Consider the following 19,471-nt stretch of genomic DNA (forward strand, 5'->3'; position numbering starts at 1 on the left):
CTGTGATCTTGGTTATAAAATAGCAAGTTGGAATATCGCCGGTTGGCGCCAGAAGGAGTCGTCTCTTGGTTGGAGGGAGACCATTTCAAACTATGACATCCTCTGCTTACAAGAGACGTGGTCTACGGCAGAGATCAATTATGATGGTTTTGTGTCCTTTAATTGTCTAGTGCAAGAATCCACTATGGGCAGGGCAAAAGGTGGGCTGGTGATTTTACTGTCCGTCAATTTCCCAATACGAGTGAAGTCCCATTCCATCATTGGATTCCATTCTCAAGTATTATGGCTGGAGCAAAGTGGGGGTCGAGATATTCTGTTAATTAATCATTATAACAATATGTTCGACCCCATGAGTACCTGTGTTGTTAATAATCTTGAAACTGCTGTTATGAAAATTGGTAGGGCTATTCATAATCCTTATGATATTATATGGGGAGGGGATTTTAATATTCGCACATGCCCTCGCACTTTTACAAATGTATGTGGTTTTGATGGGGCAATTGGGGAGGACCGGGCCCACTTTGTCCACACAACTTATGGTGATTCCTTGAATACTTTCATGCTTAATTTTGACTTGTTAATTCTTCAGCCCGCTGACGATATTGAAGGTAATATTGTACCGACTTTTGTAGGGAGAAATTCAGCCTCTGTTATCGATTATTTGTTGGTCTCAGTTAACATTACCCCGTACTGTGCCATGCCAGAAATTGTTGATCTAGGCCTTAGTGACCATAACGCCATTACCATGTCGACATCTATCTGGGGGTCAAAGTCTACAGCCAAGCGTGGGATTCTTGACGAAATAATGCCCTGTAGGCAGAATGGTATTAGGATCAAATGGTGCGGGGACAACTCTGATAAGTTGTTGGGAAAAATATTGGTAGCTAGCTCTGAAGAGCTGCTTCGTTGTCTAGATGACGATGCAGACCCATCGTGTACCATTGCCGTATTTGAAGAACTTAACGGTATTATTAAAAGGACCCTCACTATAACCAATGTTAACACTAAGAGGGCTACTGTAGGATGGTTTGACGGAGCCTGTACGAAATCTCTTCAAGAACTGAAGAAGGCTCTCTCAAACCATCCTAGGGACAAGGAAGCTGTAAAACTCCTTAGGGAAACTTATAAACTCCATTTGAACCTTAGAAAACAGGAGCTAAGGGAACAGGCATGGGACAATTTGACCAAAGCGGCAGAGCTGCGAGACAGTAAGCTATTTTGGAACACCGTTAACAGCCCTTTCCTCCAAAAAGAGGAATTCCCTGTTTTAACGGCTTACGTCAGTGAGGATAGCTGGGTCCAATATTTTACCGGAATCTTTGATCCGACTGGGGAGGATCATATAAGCCCTAGTGCTGACATCATTGGGTCTAAGCTACCTCTCGAGATTACATTGTTAGAGGTTGATAACACCATTCGTAATAGCAAGGGAGGGAAGGCGACCGGACGGCGTTCCGGTTGACTTATATATGACGGATCTATTGTTATGGAGCCCCCTCCTGACTCAGGTTTTTAATGCATCTGTTATAGAAAGTACCCCTTCTACATGCGGTGAATCCATTATTTTACTGATTTTCAAGAAGGGAGATAGAGGAGAGGCTAAGAACTACCGCCCCATCTCCCTTCTTGATTCTTCACTTAAAATAATGAGCAGGGTCCTATTGTTACGTTTGGAGGAGTGGGCTGAAGCTAACGGTATCCTTGCGGATTCACAATTTGGATTCCGCAAGGGCCTCGGCACTATTGAGCAGTGCATCAATTTAGATTTAATCATTGGTAAATACACGAAAGCCAAGCAGGGTTCTTTATTTCTCTGCTTCGCAGATCTTACCAGTGCTTTTGACCTGGTGGATCACGCTCTATTATGGTCCATATTGCTTGAAATGGGAGCCCCTGCTGCAATTATATTCTTTCTGGCCAGACTATATAACAAGTTGTCAGCCCAGATTCGTTTTGGCCCAGCGGGGGAATGTACTAAGAAGATTAAGGTCAAATCCGGAATCAGGCAAGGTTGTGTTTTTGCCCCGTCTTTTCTCCCTTTTAATAAACCCTATGGACTCCGATCTGAAGAAGGTTCAAGCTGATGCCCCCCAAGTAGAGGGCCAAGCAATTCCGGTACTGCTTTATGCAGACGACACTGTCTTGCTTTCCAGAACTCCTGCTGGTCTGCAAAGATTAATGAATTGCTTCTTCGATTTTATAAAGGGGAGGAAACTTAAAATTAATAATTCTAAAACTTTTATTATGGCATGCGGGAAAAGGATGAATAAGCTTAGACCGTTCCAGTTCAGGGACCATACAATTGAAGTGGTGGACAAATTCTGCTATTTAGGAATTACTTTTAGCAACAGTGGCACGTGGGCCCCTGAGATTCTTAATGTTAAGGCCAAGATGGGTAAGGGGGCCTCAGGGTTTTTTAGATTTGTTTCTAAATTAGGCAGTCGTCATCTACCTGACATACTAACTGTTTACCGACATAGATGAGCTTCAGTGGCACTCTATGGTTCAGGTGTCTGGGGATATTGCCAACAAGGGGATCTGCAAGTTGCTGAAAATGTGTTTTTAAAGAGGCTTCTTTGTCTCTCAACGTCGGCTTCTAACGTGCTGGTTCACAAAGAAGTGGGGCTGGAATATTTGACTGACTTAACAGGTTTGAGGCCCCTTATGGCCTGGAGGTCAATCTGGGCCAAGGATGAAACTGGCTTTACTCGGAGTATAATACAAGACTGTCTCCGTTTGGATAAATTTAATCAGATCCCTTGGCTCAAATATGTTTTGACTTCTTATAAAGATGTGTTTGATTTGGATGTTTCTATGGATCCTGTAAGTGCCACTAACATCTCCAAACAGGAGCTCAAACGTGTCTTCTTGGGGGATAAATCTAAACTGCGTGGAGAAGCTTATAGCCAGTTTCCCTCCCATTTATTCTATAATTCTAATAATCTGGTTGGCCCTGGCTTTTCAAAGTATCTAATTTTTATCAATAAACAATCTCACCAGTTTGTTCTTACCAGGCTGAGACTTGGTATTGTCCATTACTTGGTGGCATTCCCCCAGATGAAAAAACATACGTCAAATCCCTGCCCATGTGACGGAACCTCTAAACAGAGCACGCTGCACTTTTTGTTAATATGCCCCTTGTATTTGCATCTTCGTATAACTTATCTTAAACCCCTTTTTAAGAAATACTCTGTGACCACTGTTACAAATGCTATGAGACTCTTATTTGCACTCGATGTCCCGGATGTCTGCTTTTATACTGCGACTTATATCTTAAAAGCAGTGTCCAACAGAAAAAGCTTGGAATTCTAATCTTGCCCTTTCCTGTATTAACTGCTGCTAAGCCAATTATATTCCTCCCCTTGCGTATTGTATTGAATCATGTATTTTATTTTAACTGTCTTAACAAATTTTATTGGACTTGTATGTAATATATTGTGCGCTTTTATGATTGTTTATTGAATAATCGAATAAAACTTTCAAATCGAAATCGAGAGTGGCATGCTTATAATTTTAATGCATATTTTGACGTGAACTCCACCATCATAGATATGTCTGCTTTTCACAAGCACGGTATGTCCCAAGTTAAGCGACCATCCACACTATGTCCTTATGTGGGGTATCATTCGTATGCATATTGGCAAACATTCCCCATGACTCATTGCATGGATTTTTCTTAATTCCCACAGAAAGAAAATATAAGTGGTTTTATCTTTGATTTGAACTTTGCCCTGATTTGTTGGGCTAGGTAAGACAACCTCTTGTTTGTCCACCACTTGCTCAGTCAGCATTTCTACTGAGTTTAGACAGACTTACTGTATACCTTTCCATATAGGTGACCACTACATGTCTGTCCTGATAAGGCACCCAGATAATTTGCCTAATTAGGGGTCGAAACACCGACTTCACATGCGCCTACCCATATAATTTATTGCTGGATTTATTGCTGGAACTCTAATGTTTGCAACATTGTGTTAGGTATTGTTTCAATCTTAAAATCCATGGGTATGTGCTATCAATACATATTGTAAATACTTATTTATATTTGTACTTTTTTCATTTAATTTTTTATGGCTCACAAATTTTCACTTTTTTACTGTGCCACCTCTTGGAGCACCTGTTCGTTTGAATACAGCAAAATGGCCAGTCTTTCGTAAACCATCGCTTCACAATACAAAACTGAAACACCTGCATCTTTTTTGGGACAAAATTCTTTAAAAAAATGTTTTTGTTTTTCTGAGAAACGTTTGATATATTCTTTCTTACCATGAAAATCCATGACTGTAACAACTTTTGCTTTAAGTTGGTATTCTTGTAGAACACTTGTTTTTTCGCAGTTTAATTACCCTTTTTCGTGGGATTACACGGTGGTTCATATCCATCTCTCAACACTTAGGGAAACAATAACCCTTTCTCATTCAAATGTAATTTTTCTTTGGCAAAGGTAATCCAAACAGTTCACTGAGACAAGATGCATCAGAATCTAGAAACATGGAGGAGAGCCAAGATGGTGGATTGACGCCGCCAAGCGAAAGAAGCAGTGTTGAGAGGCTCCCGACCCCTTTGACTTTGTAACGCGGGGAAAAGAGCCTTTTTATGAGCGGGGAACGCTGAATAAATTACTGATCGAGTACGGAACTGTGAGCAAAGCTAACGAGCCAACTCCAAAATACTGCACATACAAGCCGCCTTCCTGCTCGGAGCTATCGGGCAGCGTGACGAAGTATTTGTGTGGTGTCTGTTTTCGCCGCGGACACTGCGCATTGCTTTACCCTACATCGGCGAATTGAGAACGCTGCTGTGGACGCTGAAGGCTGACGCCGATGCGGCTGCTGCATCACCGCTGGGGGTGGCAGACGCTACTGATTTGGAGACTTGCCTTGAACCAGCTGGCTACGGGTCGCTGGACCAGGTGGACCGGGTGGGCTGTTCTGGTGCTACTCCCTGGGAGCGAGGAGCGAGACAAAGGCTTGGAAGCCGGGCAGGCTAACGGGAGGATGGCCCCTAAGCAGAACACTCGATCAACCCAGGCTGGAAAAGCTGCAAAGATAGACTCCCCTGCGGAAAGCATATCTACAGTTGCAAAGGTAACGGGAGATTTGTTTGGAGCAGGCGCTGGGCAAAAAATAGCGGGGGCCTCAACAGTGACTTTATTGACTTCACAACCAGCTCTTAAACAATTGATTAGACCTCCTGTTTTTGCAACGGACTAAAAAACTAATAACTCACAAGACAGCAATAATATAGCAGGGGGACTTAGTGGTGAGGATATGATTGATGCCGGATTTACCCAATCAATTCAGAGCGGGCGAGACAAGGCTGTTTTGATGCTAGTAGAAGATCCCCCTAGCAAGGAAAGAGACCAAAATGCACCGGCCGTTTTAGGCCTGGCTAGTGAAGAGGATGAATCAGTTATCACTAGCTCAAACACTCACTCCAAAGATATCACGGGTGAAAGAGCAACAGAGCTGAGCTCACAAACAGATGTCACCATGGCTAATCTAAGGCAAAAAAATACGGAAGTCTGCAACAAATAATAAGGACAAAGATGGAAATAGCAAGGGTATTGACTTGCCAGCAAACTCAACAGTCCATGCCTCCTTAAGTATAGAGGATGAGAAAGAGGGCCCTCCATGCACGTTAGAAGATACATCAATGGACTGTCCAATAGTAGACTTAAGTAATACGGAGAACGATACACCTGGATTTGAAACAGCCGAGACGTCCGATAACGAGGCTTGCCCCGTTGAAGAAGTAGAGATAGCCGAAGAGGGAATAAATATGGAATATGAAGAAATTCCGGACAAAGAGGGGAAAGGAATTACAGGAAACAAGATAAATTGTTCTAAGCTACCAGGCTTTAAAGAAAAAAAGGGAAAATGAAAGCCAAGACTAAACTTAAGAAAATCATTAGCAGTCCTTTGGTAAGGGACTTGTCTACAAACAATACAGGGAAAAAATTGAATAGGGACGAGAGTCCCTTAAGAAAATGGATGCAGGCGAAGGGGGGGGGTCAAGAGTATGGCCCTGAGACTTTCAGGAACGACTCAAATTCCAGGACCGATGCAATTATTTATATGAGACATGGTAATTCAAGCTGACCCGTGCTGGTTTCAAATACAAGCGTTTCTAATATCCCTGCTGTCACAATAAGTAAATCAACTGTTAGAGCAACAGCCTCAGAAACAAGGCCTGCCATTATAACTAATGGCTCTGAACCTATCCGTTTCAATGACGCAGCTATTGTACATACTATCAAAATGCCTAATAAATTGGCTTCAGATCAAAGGTCTGTGGACACAGGTACGATTAATAAACTATCTGAAATCCCCTCAGGATCAACCATCAGTAGTAAGAGCACTGCTAAAAACGTTTCTGGGGGTCTTTCTTTACCCACTTCTGACTTAGACATCGATCTTAACACACCGACCGAACAAGCCGGGGTGATGAGTGAACAAATACATAGTAATGAAAATATGGAGGCTGGTAACTTGAATACTTCCTCTATGGATTTGATCATGCAGACTCTCATGGCTCAACGACAAGAGGGACAGCTACACTTCCTGCAATTACGTGAGGACAATACAAAACTTCAGACCTTTATGTTGGAAGTATCCAGCAAGTTAGGTGGGGTTACGCAGGAAATAGAAGAGTTAAAACAAAGATTAGTGGAGGTGGAAGAAGGGGTCTCTAGATATGAATTCATATCACAATCACACACTGGACGAATAGCCAAGCTCGAGGCAAAGGTTGAGGATTTGGAGAATAGGGTGAGAAGACACAACCTTAGATTATTTGGGGTCCCTGAAGGGTCAGAAGGGGCAGACCCCCGGTCCTATGTCATGAAATTATTTCAGAAAGCTTTTGTCGACCTATCAGACTGGGATTGGGACTCCGAACTGCAACGAGTACACCGATTGCCACTCTTTCAAAGAAATAAAGATAGTAAATACCCACGACCCCTCCTGATAAATTTTGGGAACTTTCTGTTAAGACAAGCGGTGTCTTTAAAAGCAAGGCCAAACAATCCTGTAACAGTGGACAATCTCACCTTTTTTGTTCGATAGTTCAAGTTCAAGTTCAGGTATTTATAAAGCGCACTACTCACCCAGAGGGTCTCAAGGCGCTGGAGGGAGGGGTTTACTTTTTATCGAATAGCCATGTCTTCAGTTCCTTACTGAAGGAGATGTGATTCTGAGTAAGGCGGAGGTGGGTGGGGAGTGAGTTCCAGGTCTTGGCGGCTAGGAAGGAGAAGGATCTGCCACCCATGGTGGTTTTTCGGATGCGCGGGACTGCGGCGAGGGCTTGATTGGATGATCTTAGTTGGCGGGTGGGATAGTAGAAGGACAGTCGGGTGTTGAGGCATTCGGGTCCTAGATTATAAAGGGACTTGTGTGCGTGGGTAAGAAGGCGGAAAGTAATTCTTTTGTTGACGGGAAGCCAGTGGAGGTTTTTTTAAGTGACCGGTGATGTGCTCTTGGCGCGGGATGTCTAATATGAGTCTCGCTGATGCGTTTTGGATGCGCTGGAGTTTTTTCTGCAATTTTGTTGTAATTCCGGCGTAGAGTGTGTTGCCATAGTCCAGTCGACTCGTGACCAGTGCATGGGTGACAGTCTTTCTTGTTTCGAGGGGGATCCAACGGAAGATCTTTTTGAGAATGCGAAGGACGTTGAAGCAAGAGGACGATACGGCGTTGACTTGTCTGGACATTGAGAGGGAGGAGTCTAGAATGAAGCCAAGGTTACGTGCATGGTCTGTGGGTGTGGGCGCAGATCCCAAAGCGGAAGGCCACCAGGAGTCGTCCCAAGCTGAGGGGGAGGATCCTAGGATGAGCACCTCCGTCTTGTCTGAGTTGAGTTTTAGGCGGCTCTGTTTCATCCATTTGGCTACTTCTTTCATACCTTCGTGAAGGTTGTTTTTGGCGGTGTTGGGGTCTTTGGTGAGGGAAAGGATTAGTTGGGTGTCGTCGGCGTAGGAGATGATGTTGAGGTTGTGTTGACGTGCGATGGAGGCGGGGGGGCTCATGTAGACGTTGAAGAGGGTGGGACTGAGTGAGGAGCCTTGAGGTACGCCGCAGATGACTTCGGTGGGCTCTGAGTAGAATGGGGGGAGTCGGACTCTCTGTGTTCTCCCGGCTAGGAATGAGATGATCCAGTCCAAGGCTTTTCCTTGTATGCCGATGTTGTTGAGGCGTTGTATGAGGGTGTTGTGACAGACAGTGTCGAAGGCGGCGGAGAGGTCGAGTAGAATGAGGGCCACTGTTTCACCGTTGTCCAGGAGTGCTCGGATGTCGTCGGTCGCCGCAATGAGGGCGGTTTCGGTGCTGTGTTTGGCTCGAAAGCCGTTCTGTGAGGGATCCAGGGAGTTGTTGGATTCAAGGAAGGCTGCTAGTTGGCTATTGACGGCTTTCTCGATGACTTTGGCCGGGAAAGGGAGTAGGGAAATGGGTCGGTAGTTTTTCAGATCTGAGGGGTCTGCTGTTGGTTTTTTCAGAAGGGCGCTGAGTTCGGCGTGTTTCCATATTTCTGGAAAGGTGGCCGAGTCGAAGGAGCGGTTGATGACATCGCGGAGTTGGGGAGCGATGATGGAGTCAGCTTTGTTGAAGATGAAGTGGGGGCAGGGGTCAGAAGGTGAGCCAGAGTGGATTGAGTTCATGAGGCGAATGGTGTCTTCAGTGGTGATTGGGTTCCAGGAGTTGAGGTAGTTAGTTGGAGGGGTGGGATCTGAAGTGGGTGGGGTGAGTTGGTCATTGGGAGTGTTCTTGAAGCTGTTGTGGATGTCGGCAATTTTGTTGTAGAAGAAGGAGGATAGCGCATCGCAGAGGTCTTGGGAGTTAGTGATGTCGTTGGATGCTGCGGGAGGGTTGGTGAATTCTTTGACGATATTGAAGAGTTCCTTGCTGTTATGAGAGTTGTTGTCGAGACGGTTCTTAAGTGCTGATTTCTTGGCGGATCGGATCAGTTGGTGGTGTTTGCGGGTGTGCGGGTGGCTGTCTTGAGGGAGTCCATGTTGTCTGAAGTTGGTTCTTTTCTCCAATTCTTCTCCAGGGTGCGGCATGTCTTCTTGGATTTTTTAAGGTCATCATTGAACCAAGGAGCTTTTTTGCTGGATGATTTCGACTGGTGTTTTTTCAGAGGTGCTAGTTCGTCCGCACTGTGGGTAATCCATTGCCTGAGGTTGGTGGCCGCTAGGTCTGGGTCCGTTGCCAGGGTGGGAATGTTTTGGCTGAGTGATGTGAGGAGTTGTTCGGTGGAGATTTTGTTCCATTTTCTTCGGGGAATGGGTTGTAGACGGTTGCGGGTCAGGGTAGTTTTGTAGCTGAAGTGAACACAGCTATGATCCGTCCAGTGGAGGGCTGTAGTATGATCGAAGGAGATGTGCTTGCTGGAGGTGAAGATAGGGTCGAGCGTGTGTCCGGCTATGTGAGTGGGGGTGTCAACAAGTTGTTTGAGTCCGAGATTGGACAGGTTGTCCAGAAGGGTGGTGGTGTTGTTGTCGTGAATGTTGTCAAGGTGGTAGTTGAGGTCTCCTAGAAGAATGTAGTTCTCGGAGGCGAGGGCGTGCGGGCTGACGAAGTCAGTGATGTCGTCACTGAATTGAGATCGGGTGCCTGGGGGCCTGTAAATGAGTGTTCCTCTAAGTGTGGTCCTGGGGTCGGTGTGGATCTGAAAGTGGAGGTGTTCGGCGGTTGCAAGATTTACGTCAGAGCTGGTTGTAATTTTGATGGTGTTTCTATGGACCATGGCGATGCCTCCTCCAGTTTTTTTATTGGTGCGGTCTTTTCGAATGATCTTGTAAGTGTCCGGTATGGCTATGGCGATGTCGGGGGCAGAAGATGCATTCATCCATGTTTCAGTAAGGAAAGCGATGTCAGGTGACGCAGTGTCGATTAGGTCCCAGAGTTCTGTTGCATGTCTGTGGACCGAGCGGGTGTTCAGTAGGATGCATTTCAAGTCGTTGGGTTCGGGGCTGTGTGTGGAGGGAGTGTGTTTGGTGAGGGTCCTGACGCAGTTGAACTTACAGGAGAGGCAGGAGAATGGGCCGTGGGTACGTCCTGGGGTAGCTTCGCAGCAAAGTGGGGTACGTCCGTCGTTGAGGGCGAGGAGAGTGGCGGCATCATAAGTTACTCTGGGGGGTTGGGAGCGGCAGAGAGCAGGGGGACGGGCGCTGGGTGCGGTCCAGGCGCGGACGGGCGCAGACGGGCTTACCTTTGGCGCACCTTCGGCGTGACCGTTGCGCGTGACCGCTGCGCGTTGGGTCATCAGTCTAAGAGGAGAGTGGAGGGGGCGGAGCGTGGGAGGGGCAGCTGGGAGGCGGTAGCGGGGAGGGTAGGCGGGCCAAGGGAAACGTAATCGCAAGATGGTGGTCGGGGTAGAAATCGAAACTGAGGCGATGTAAATAAACAGCAATGGCGATTACACAGTCACAAACAAAAGCAGGCTGAAACAATGTCTCAGGGCAGTCGCGCTATGAGCCAATGATAAGGTGCGGCGCTACAGTGAAACGCGCTATGGCAGCTGACAATAAAAGACAAAATGAACAAATGCAGCACGCTACGATACCATGCGCTGGTAGCAGGGTAAAGCGCTTCTGGTGTTGCAGGAGTGGAGAGCAGATAAAGCGCTTCAGGGAAGGCACTCTGAGCGGAGTTAGGAGGCGAGGGGAGCGACCGTTTAGGCACAAGTCCTGACGGTCACGGTTCGATTCGACCTGAGCAAGGAAACGATGGATAAAAGATGGCAGCTACGCAAGATGATTGACTAATTTAAAGCGATCGGATGTACAGTATACTTACAAGAGCCAGCTTGGCTAAAGGTGATCAAAAATGGCCAGGTATACTTCTTTACGGAAGAAAAAGAGGCTGAACAAGCATTGACAAAACTAAATACTTAAAATGAAAAAGCAAATTGGAGTGGGACATGTAAAAATTGACTATTGACTATATAAGACACGATATCGCTTCCTTGATTCCCTTCTTTCTTACTATTTTTACATTTTTTTTTTTTTTTCCTCTTCTTCTTTAGACGTGGGGGATCATTAGAATACATGCTAAAATACACACCAAGCAGTTAAATGTGCATTGTAAAGATAATACTGTTTGAATTCTTTATTCAGAGGTGGTCGATTTAAGTCTCTCCACACGCTACTTCGCGATGCTGCCACGCCAACCGCAGCAGGGTATAGAGGGGTGCTCTCCCTCAGGGAACTCTAGGGTGGGATGGGTTTGGGTTAGGGGTGGGTGTAAAGGGGGAAAAATCTTATTGCAAGAAAGAATGATCGACAATTGTAGAGTTAAATGTTCTTTATTTCTTTTCTCTTTCAATCAATCTGTAATGCAGAGGAAATTTAAATACATAGTTATAAGATATGTTTTTCTTTAGATGTCTGGCTTGGAAGGTTGCTGGTCTCAATAGTAAAGATAAGAGGAGACTTGTACAGGAAGAATTAAATCTGTATAAACCTCACATAGCACTTGTCTCGGAAACTCATATCGGTTTTCAAGATAGCAAACTTTTGTCACAAATGGGGTATGAGCTTGTTGTTTGTTCAACATTAGGGGCATCAATTCGGGGGGTAGCAATTTTGAAACAGAGGCACTTAAGGATGGAAATTAATAACACAGTAGCTGATACAAGGGGGAGGTGGGTAATCGCCCAGGTGCAATTAGAACATAAGTGGTATGTGTTTTGTTTGGTCTATGGGCCTAATATTGATGAACCGAAGCTTTATGAGCAGTTAAATATAGAGCTATTGGAATGAGAGGGTGAACTGCTGATAATGGGGGATTTTAATTGTGTTATGAATTATAAGATTGATTCTTCAAGAAAAGGTACTATAATAAGGATGCGCAAAGTCAGGGCTGCAATCGTGGAACTGGGTAGATTGCACAACTTGAAAGATGTTTGGCGTACTAAACACCCTACCATAGCAGGGTTCACATACTACTCAGCACCCCACAAAGTATGCTCCCGGATAGACATGGTTTGGGCAACAGATAATATCATGGAGAATTGCAAAATAGAACTTTTCCCAAGAGTCTCATCAGACCCTAATCCTATATTGCTAGAATGTAATATTCTTGATAGGGAGCAAATACCCCGACAGTTCACATTCACTAGATATTTAAAGAACATATAAGAGAATTTATAGCATTTAATATTAATTCTTCTACGATCAACTTTGTATGGGACGCTTGTAAGTGTAGTATAAGAGGCTTTGCCCAACAATACATTTTAAGAAAGAACGCGGAAAATCGGAGGGAAATTAAATCAACCACCTCTAGTATTTTACTAGCTGAACAACATCTGGTAGAGGCCCTCACACAGGGGAAATCAAATGTGGAAAAATTAAGAATTGAACTAGTGACATTACAGTTAGCATTGAAAAAGACGCTCAGGGAGAAATATAGCGCTAAAATCCATAAATACAATCTGACACAATACGAAGGGGGTGACAAAATCGGCAAAGTTCTCGCTTACAAAGTAGCAGATAAGAAAGCCAAAACAACCATTAAATCAATAAAAGGCTCAGACTCTATCAAGTATAATAAACCGGATCAGATCTTAGACCAGTTTGCTACATACTACTGTAATCTATATACTCCAGAAAATACACTCCCCAAGATAATATCATACAATACTTAGAGAAATATATGCCAATCCAACAAGACAATGAAGCTATTAAACATCTTAGCTCTAAAGTTACAGTTACTGAAATAAAATCTGCTATACAAGCACTACCCTCAGGTAAGGCTGCGGGCGAAGATTGTGTACCCATAGAGCTCTACAAGATATGTTATAAAGAACTTCATCTGCTCTTACAACTAGTAATAGACTCTATCGGGAAAACAGGAAGCGCCCCTCCATCTTGGAAAACCGCAAAAATAGTGTTTTTTCAAAAAAAAAAGGCAAACCTCCAGAAGAACGTGGGTCATACAGACCCATTTCTTTGATTAATACAGACGCTAAAATCTTTGCCAACATTTTGGCAAATCGTCTAGCACCTATTATGCCTGAACTAGTTAACTATCAGCAACATGGGTTTGTGATGTGGAGAGACACCACTACCCACATCAATACGGCCATCACCGCATTTGATGTAGCTTCAACTACTCTCACCCCACTCGGAATGGTGATGTTGGATGCAGAAAAAGCATTTGACCGAGTGGGGTGGGAGTACTTGTGGGCGATATTGAGGGCTTTTGGTATACAGGGACAATATCTTGGATGGGTCCGCTCCCTATATGAACATCCAACGGCGATAGCAAGTTACGCAGGAATCAATTCGGCAAACTTTCCAATTAAGAGGGGAACTAGGCAGGGTTGTCCGCTGTCCCCCCTGCTTTTCGCCCTATCCTTAGAGCCATTTTTAAATGCTTTGGTGTCTCAGGATAATATCACCCCTGTACAACATGGTGGGAAGAGCTTAAAAATAACTGCTTTTGCGGATGATATAGCTTTATTCACCACAGATTTAGTTAAGGCTATTCCGAAGATATTTGAGGAAGCGATAACATTTGGAGAGGTGTCAGGTTACAAACTAAACGTGAGTAAAACTCAAGTTATCGCTAACTACAAACCCGCTCAACCGATACCAGGACTTTGCCCAAATGCTATTTATTTAGGAATAAGGTTAACGGGCGAGGTAGATAAAATACTATCATTGAATTATGAACCATTGCTTAAGGATATAACTACGTCTCTTAAAAATTGGCACAAGATACCACTTAGTTTGGTAGGACGTATAAACTTAATAAAAATGAAGATCGTATCTAAATTCTTGTATTTATTTAGATCTATTCCACTGCAACTTAATAATCTTTTTTTAATTAGAGGGCATTTGTAGCAGCTTCATAAGGGGATATAAAAAAGCCCGTAGGTCTATCACGCCCTTGAAGCTCCCAATTGAAAAAGGAGGTCTAAACTTCCCGGATTTTAAACTATATTTTTTTGCAACTTTCTTTCGCCGCGTACGTAGTCTCCTGAAAAACAAAAACTCCCTATTTGTTCATCAATTTATGTTGGGACCAGATAGCAATCAATTTTTGTTTCGTATGCATGATCCAAATTACTTTAAAAGAGTCAACTTTAAGACCGCTAGACTCATTAAAAAAATCTGGGATCAAATCATGATTTTGGACAAGATTCCCTTTTTCAATGCTGAGCTTCACCTTTGGGGGAACCCAGGAATGCCAGGTATCTTCTCTGATGGAGCTGGGCTTTTGTGAATAAGACATGGCATAATCACCTTAGGGGACTTATATGGCTCAGTCGGTCTCCTAAGCTTTACCACATTAAAGCTTATATATCAACTAAACGATGGTATGTACTTTAAATACATCCAGATCAGGGACTTTTTAGTTAATAAAATGAAAATTGATAGAGTTGATCATTCAGATACTTCAAAATGTCTCTATTCGAGACAAACTAAATCACTCATAAGTGAGAGTTATGGGTGTTTAAGCTTAGGTAGGATAGGCGACTGTGGGAAAATGGCGGATAAATGGTCCAACCGATTAGGAATTAATATCAGTCCGAATCAGGTCTCAGCATCACTTGGACAAATCAATCAGGTAGGTCAATCCTCTAACCTAAGGTTGCAATTCTATAGAACTGTGAGTCAAATATATTATACACCCGAGAGAATTGCTCGATGGCTACTAGGAAATGTCTCTAGCGAACGAACGAGGTGTCCGAAATGTAACTTAGAAGTAGCAGGCATTGAGCATATGCTCTACCAGTGTCCGGAACTTGCCCTGTTCTGGAAGGGAATAACAGATGCTTTAAACAGTAAACAAATATTATCTCCACCACTTTCAGCTCATCTAATACTGCTTGATATCCAGGACATTACTAGCAGTCACAAAGACCTGATAACTATAATATTTGCTTGTGCTGGGTTAGTCATAGCTAGGTCTTGGATATCCAAGGAACCACCCCATATTATGGAGTGGTGGAGCCTCATTAATAAAATTCACACAATGGAGTTAGCATTAGCAAAATTAAGAGGTCCCAAGGCACTGAAAGGGAGGGAACAAATTTGGGGAGCATTTATTTAATACGTTTGAAATTATTTGAGACGACCAGCTTAACTTGTATTGGTATTTGTGTTATGATCTAAACACTCAGAAACTATGTACTGTATTCCTCTGCTTTAACTTCCAGGTGAAAACCTATATTTTGATGTTTTCTCTTTTTTTGTGTGTATATGTATGCAAATTGCTGATGCTCTTCTTGCAATAAATACAAATATTAAAAAAAAAATAAAAAAAAAAAAAGAATCTAGAAACATGGAAAATGTATTTTGTATACCATTACACAAGATACTTTTTCTGCCTTTTTCCTTCTACTATCATTACCAAATAGCTAACTGCCTCTGGCAACTTTCCTTCCACCGAGTCAGAGACACACTTGACATATGTGCTCTCACACCTCTTTCATTCAACCCATATACCAAGCACCCCTTGGAAAATGCGAAGTGCGAACTGCCACGCCGGTGACAAATCCATCCCCCTTGTTCTTGGTTCTGCTGCAGGGCACTCACAATTCTGAAGTTTCACAAGCCAGTATCAATGCTTTTAACCACTTTAACATAATTTTTATTCGCCAGCATTTGCCTTCTCTCATTCTCAATCACACACACATGGCGAGCTCAGCTTATACTGCCCTTCCTCAAACAGTAGTTCCCCTTTGGACTCCATTTCCATTTCACACTCTAATAAGGAAGTGCACTAACAAAAACATAATGCTCACCACTTGGTTTTCCAAATTTACATAGAGTAACTCGTCCTCTCAGAGCCGTTCTACACTCTTGTAGGACTACAATCTCTTTCTGTTCATAAATAGCAAAGTGGCATCTTTCTAAAGCTGTGTTTGAGTATGGGTTGGCAAGTTAGCCCAACTTCCTCAAACTACAAAGGAAAGAAATATCTTCATAATTCTCCTTGTAAGGTCTCTCAGCTGCCTCTGAACCACAAACCACCCCATCTTGCACTGTTGTTTGAGCTAGTCATGTTGTGGGAATAAAGGATAGGGTAGAATCTTGACGAACCATGGACCACAGCAAGTGAGACTAGAGCGCTCCTTGCGATGGGATAAGTGTCTACCATAATGTATGGTAGACATATCCATATCTACTTATGGATTCATTCAGAGCAGCCGGAGCACAGCCACTGAAGCTTTGCTTCCTGACAGTAAATGTTTGGGGGCAGCCCAAGGTACTGAAGTTGGAGTGCTCAAAGATTGACGTCTTGATCTCTGGACATCACTCTATCCGGATCCATGGCTGAATGACTAGATTCCCATGTGATCTCCTGAGTCTGTGGCAGATGACTCAACCATGTAGTTATATGGGGTGAGAATGTGTCGTTACCTGCCTAAGTGGCAGCAATAACAAGGTCTGTTATTTTCAGCTGAATTTTCCTCGACTGATTCTGCCTTTCCTTCCTGAGCCAAGCCACTACTTAATGGCAGTGTCCAAGGTCTACTCCAGGTAATGCTATAATATGTCTTATACTTGGGGCTGTCTAAAGAGATAATGTGATAGCTTCAAGGCCTGCACAATACAGAAGTCAGGTTGATTACAAAAGTCAGTGAAATGACAACACGTCCTCAACAAACAAAAATCGGTCTCGATTTTACTTTTTGCAGATGATGCTGTCCTAATGTCGATGATCGATGCAGGCCTGCAACGATTATTAGATGTGTTTGCCAGGTACTTGAATGAACACCTGCGTGTGAGAACCAACTTGGGTAAGACCATCATTATGTCTGATGGCTTTAGACCCGCTGAGAAGTGTTCTTTTAGTAGAGGAGGGGGTGCCTATAGTGAAGGCAAATACTTTTTTTTAATTTGAGCGTCCTTTTCGATTCTCCTCGACTGATTCTGCCTTTCCTTCCTGAGCCAAGCCACTACTTAGTGGCAGTGTCCAAGGTCTACTCCAGGTAATGCTATAATATGTCTTATACTTGGGGCTGTCTAAAGAGATAATGTGATAGTTTCAAGGCCTGCACAATACAGAAGTCAGGTTGATTACAAAAGTCAGTGAAATGACAACACGTCCTCAACAAACAAAAATCGGTCTCGATTTTACTTTTTGTAGACGATGCTGTCCTAATGTCGATGATCGATGCAGGCCTACAACGATTATTAGATGTGTTTGCCAGGTACTTGAATGAACACCTGGGTGTGAGAACCAACTTGGGTAAGACCATCATTATGTCTGATGGCTTTAGACCCGCTGAGAAGTGTTCTTTTAGTAGAGGAGGGGGTGCCTATAGTGAAGGCAAATACTTTTTTTTTATTTGAGCGTCCTTTTCGATTCTCTGGCTCATGGGTTCAACAAAGAGCAATTAGAAAATCTTTATTCAAGAGTTCAATCAAAAGCAATTTTAAAATGTCCTGTAAGTTAGGGCGGAAGTCCATCAAAGAAATGTGTATCCTGTGTAAGACAAAAAGTGATTCTGACAGTATATGGTGCTGGTGTTTGTGCACTTGCGGAATGTGACTTAAGACTTAAGATACTTAAGATAGATAGACTTAAGATAAGATAATGTTTATTTTGCTTGATTAATTAAAATCTTTGCAAATACATAACAATAAAAATTCCCATTGTACACAAATTATTACATTTAAAAGCGACATTAAAAAGGATCATTAATAAAATATTCTCAATTTATACAATTAGCTGTTTTAAAAGCAGTTCTTATAGGTTCTTATATCTCAGGTAGTACTAAACTGACAATGACAACCATTAATTCCCAAACCTGATGACACAGCTTAACCAGGTCCATTGTTCGAATTAGAGGCTTGGTAATTAAAGTGCGGGTGCAACTAAAATAAGATATAAAGTTAATTTTACACATGAGAAGCTTTTTTTTTGCTTTTTTTCTTTTTAACGTAATTCAGATAACGACAGGGTTTTAAGTCTCTTAGTTACCGTCTCGAAGAATTTTGTTTGCCGACAGTTAAGCTGGACGTCAATGGGGTTAAAGCAAAGCTTCATTGCCTGCCTACAGGACCGGATGCCGTAATACCTCAAAAAGGGACGTAACAAGGTGCATCTTATATCCTTTAACTTGGGACAGTTGCACATTACATGAATGGTGTCTTCCTTCCGGCTTCCACATAGACGACAGGTCAGAATGCCTCCTTTCCTTTCCCATGGTGGAAGATGGGGTTTAATCACAATTACCCCCAAACGCATCCTTAGGAAGTTTTCCTTTGTTCTTATCTTGATTCCTGCACTCAGGAAGGCTTGGGGTTTTGGCCTTGCGTAGTCACTGAGCACTATCCAGCCTTGTGCCTTGTTAGTAAAAGTTCACTCCTTCTTTCCATCGTTTGTCTTTGGACCCCAAATTCCAGCTGTATTTGAGCCGAAGAGACATATTTTGATTGATGGAAGATCGCACTTGCGGATTGTGGGGATTTGTACATTTTGGAAACTCGCTTAGTTTAAAGGCTTTTAGCTGTTCCAGTTTTATTGCTCATAAAGAAACAAGAGATACCCACTTGGTATATTTTATCAAATCCTGTCTCTTTGTAGTAGATTATGCACTTTGACTGGCCCTCTGGAATCCCGGAGCCGCCGTGCAGCGCATTGTGTTCCTTTGACACAGCAATGTATTCTGTTTCTGTGACATGGACATGATATGCATAATGCTCCCTTGAGAGTTTGACCAAATTGTATGTTTTTATTCACTCCACTGGAGTTGTTGTTGATGAAACACACTTTGGCGTGTTTATGTACCACATCTTGGTTTCCTCCTGTACTCATCCTCGAAGTGAATGGTTGGATCAATGCATTTTACTGGAGTTGATACAGAATAATTGGCTTGTTTGTTGCAGCCCAGTGCGGCTTCACATTACTTTTGGAAACCAGAGGCATGGGCGTTTTCTCTTGCCTCAGCCATCCTACATAAGGTTACTAACCTGATTCGTTGATCATACACATGTACTTTCAGATATTTCTAGTATGTGATCTTGACCCCAGTGCACATTGGCAGGTAATTCCTCATTGCGTATATTGCCTTTACTGACATGATGTGTCCGCCCACTCTTCACATGGATGGTGACACCAGACGACATGGGTTATTTTAATCTTTTCCTTACAATACTCAGTGACATTCCCATCGACAATTTGGATCAGGTTCAAACTTTTGCCATAAAGACCTCACACATGACATGTCATCTTTCCATGCATCGTTCGGCTGTCACCTGCCATTTCACTACAACCTCTCCTTTCTTTGTGTGATTTATATACGGATGTTGAGAGTGGCGGGTGCCGTTTGCTGCGTGAGGCTTCTGTTTCCCTGCCACAGGAGTGACTTTGTCTGCTGAAATCATCGAGGGGTCTCTGTGCTGCGACTGGAGCAGTTTCGAGAATTCCGGACCGGGACTGGGGACTGACGTGCCTGTGGGGACTGCGAGGACCAGCGTTCATAGCTGGAGTCACCAGCTGGTCCTCTTCCC

Source organism: Lissotriton helveticus, chromosome 10, assembly GCF_964261635.1.
Source record: "Lissotriton helveticus chromosome 10, aLisHel1.1, whole genome shotgun sequence".
Taxonomy (NCBI): Eukaryota; Metazoa; Chordata; class Amphibia; order Caudata; family Salamandridae; genus Lissotriton; species Lissotriton helveticus.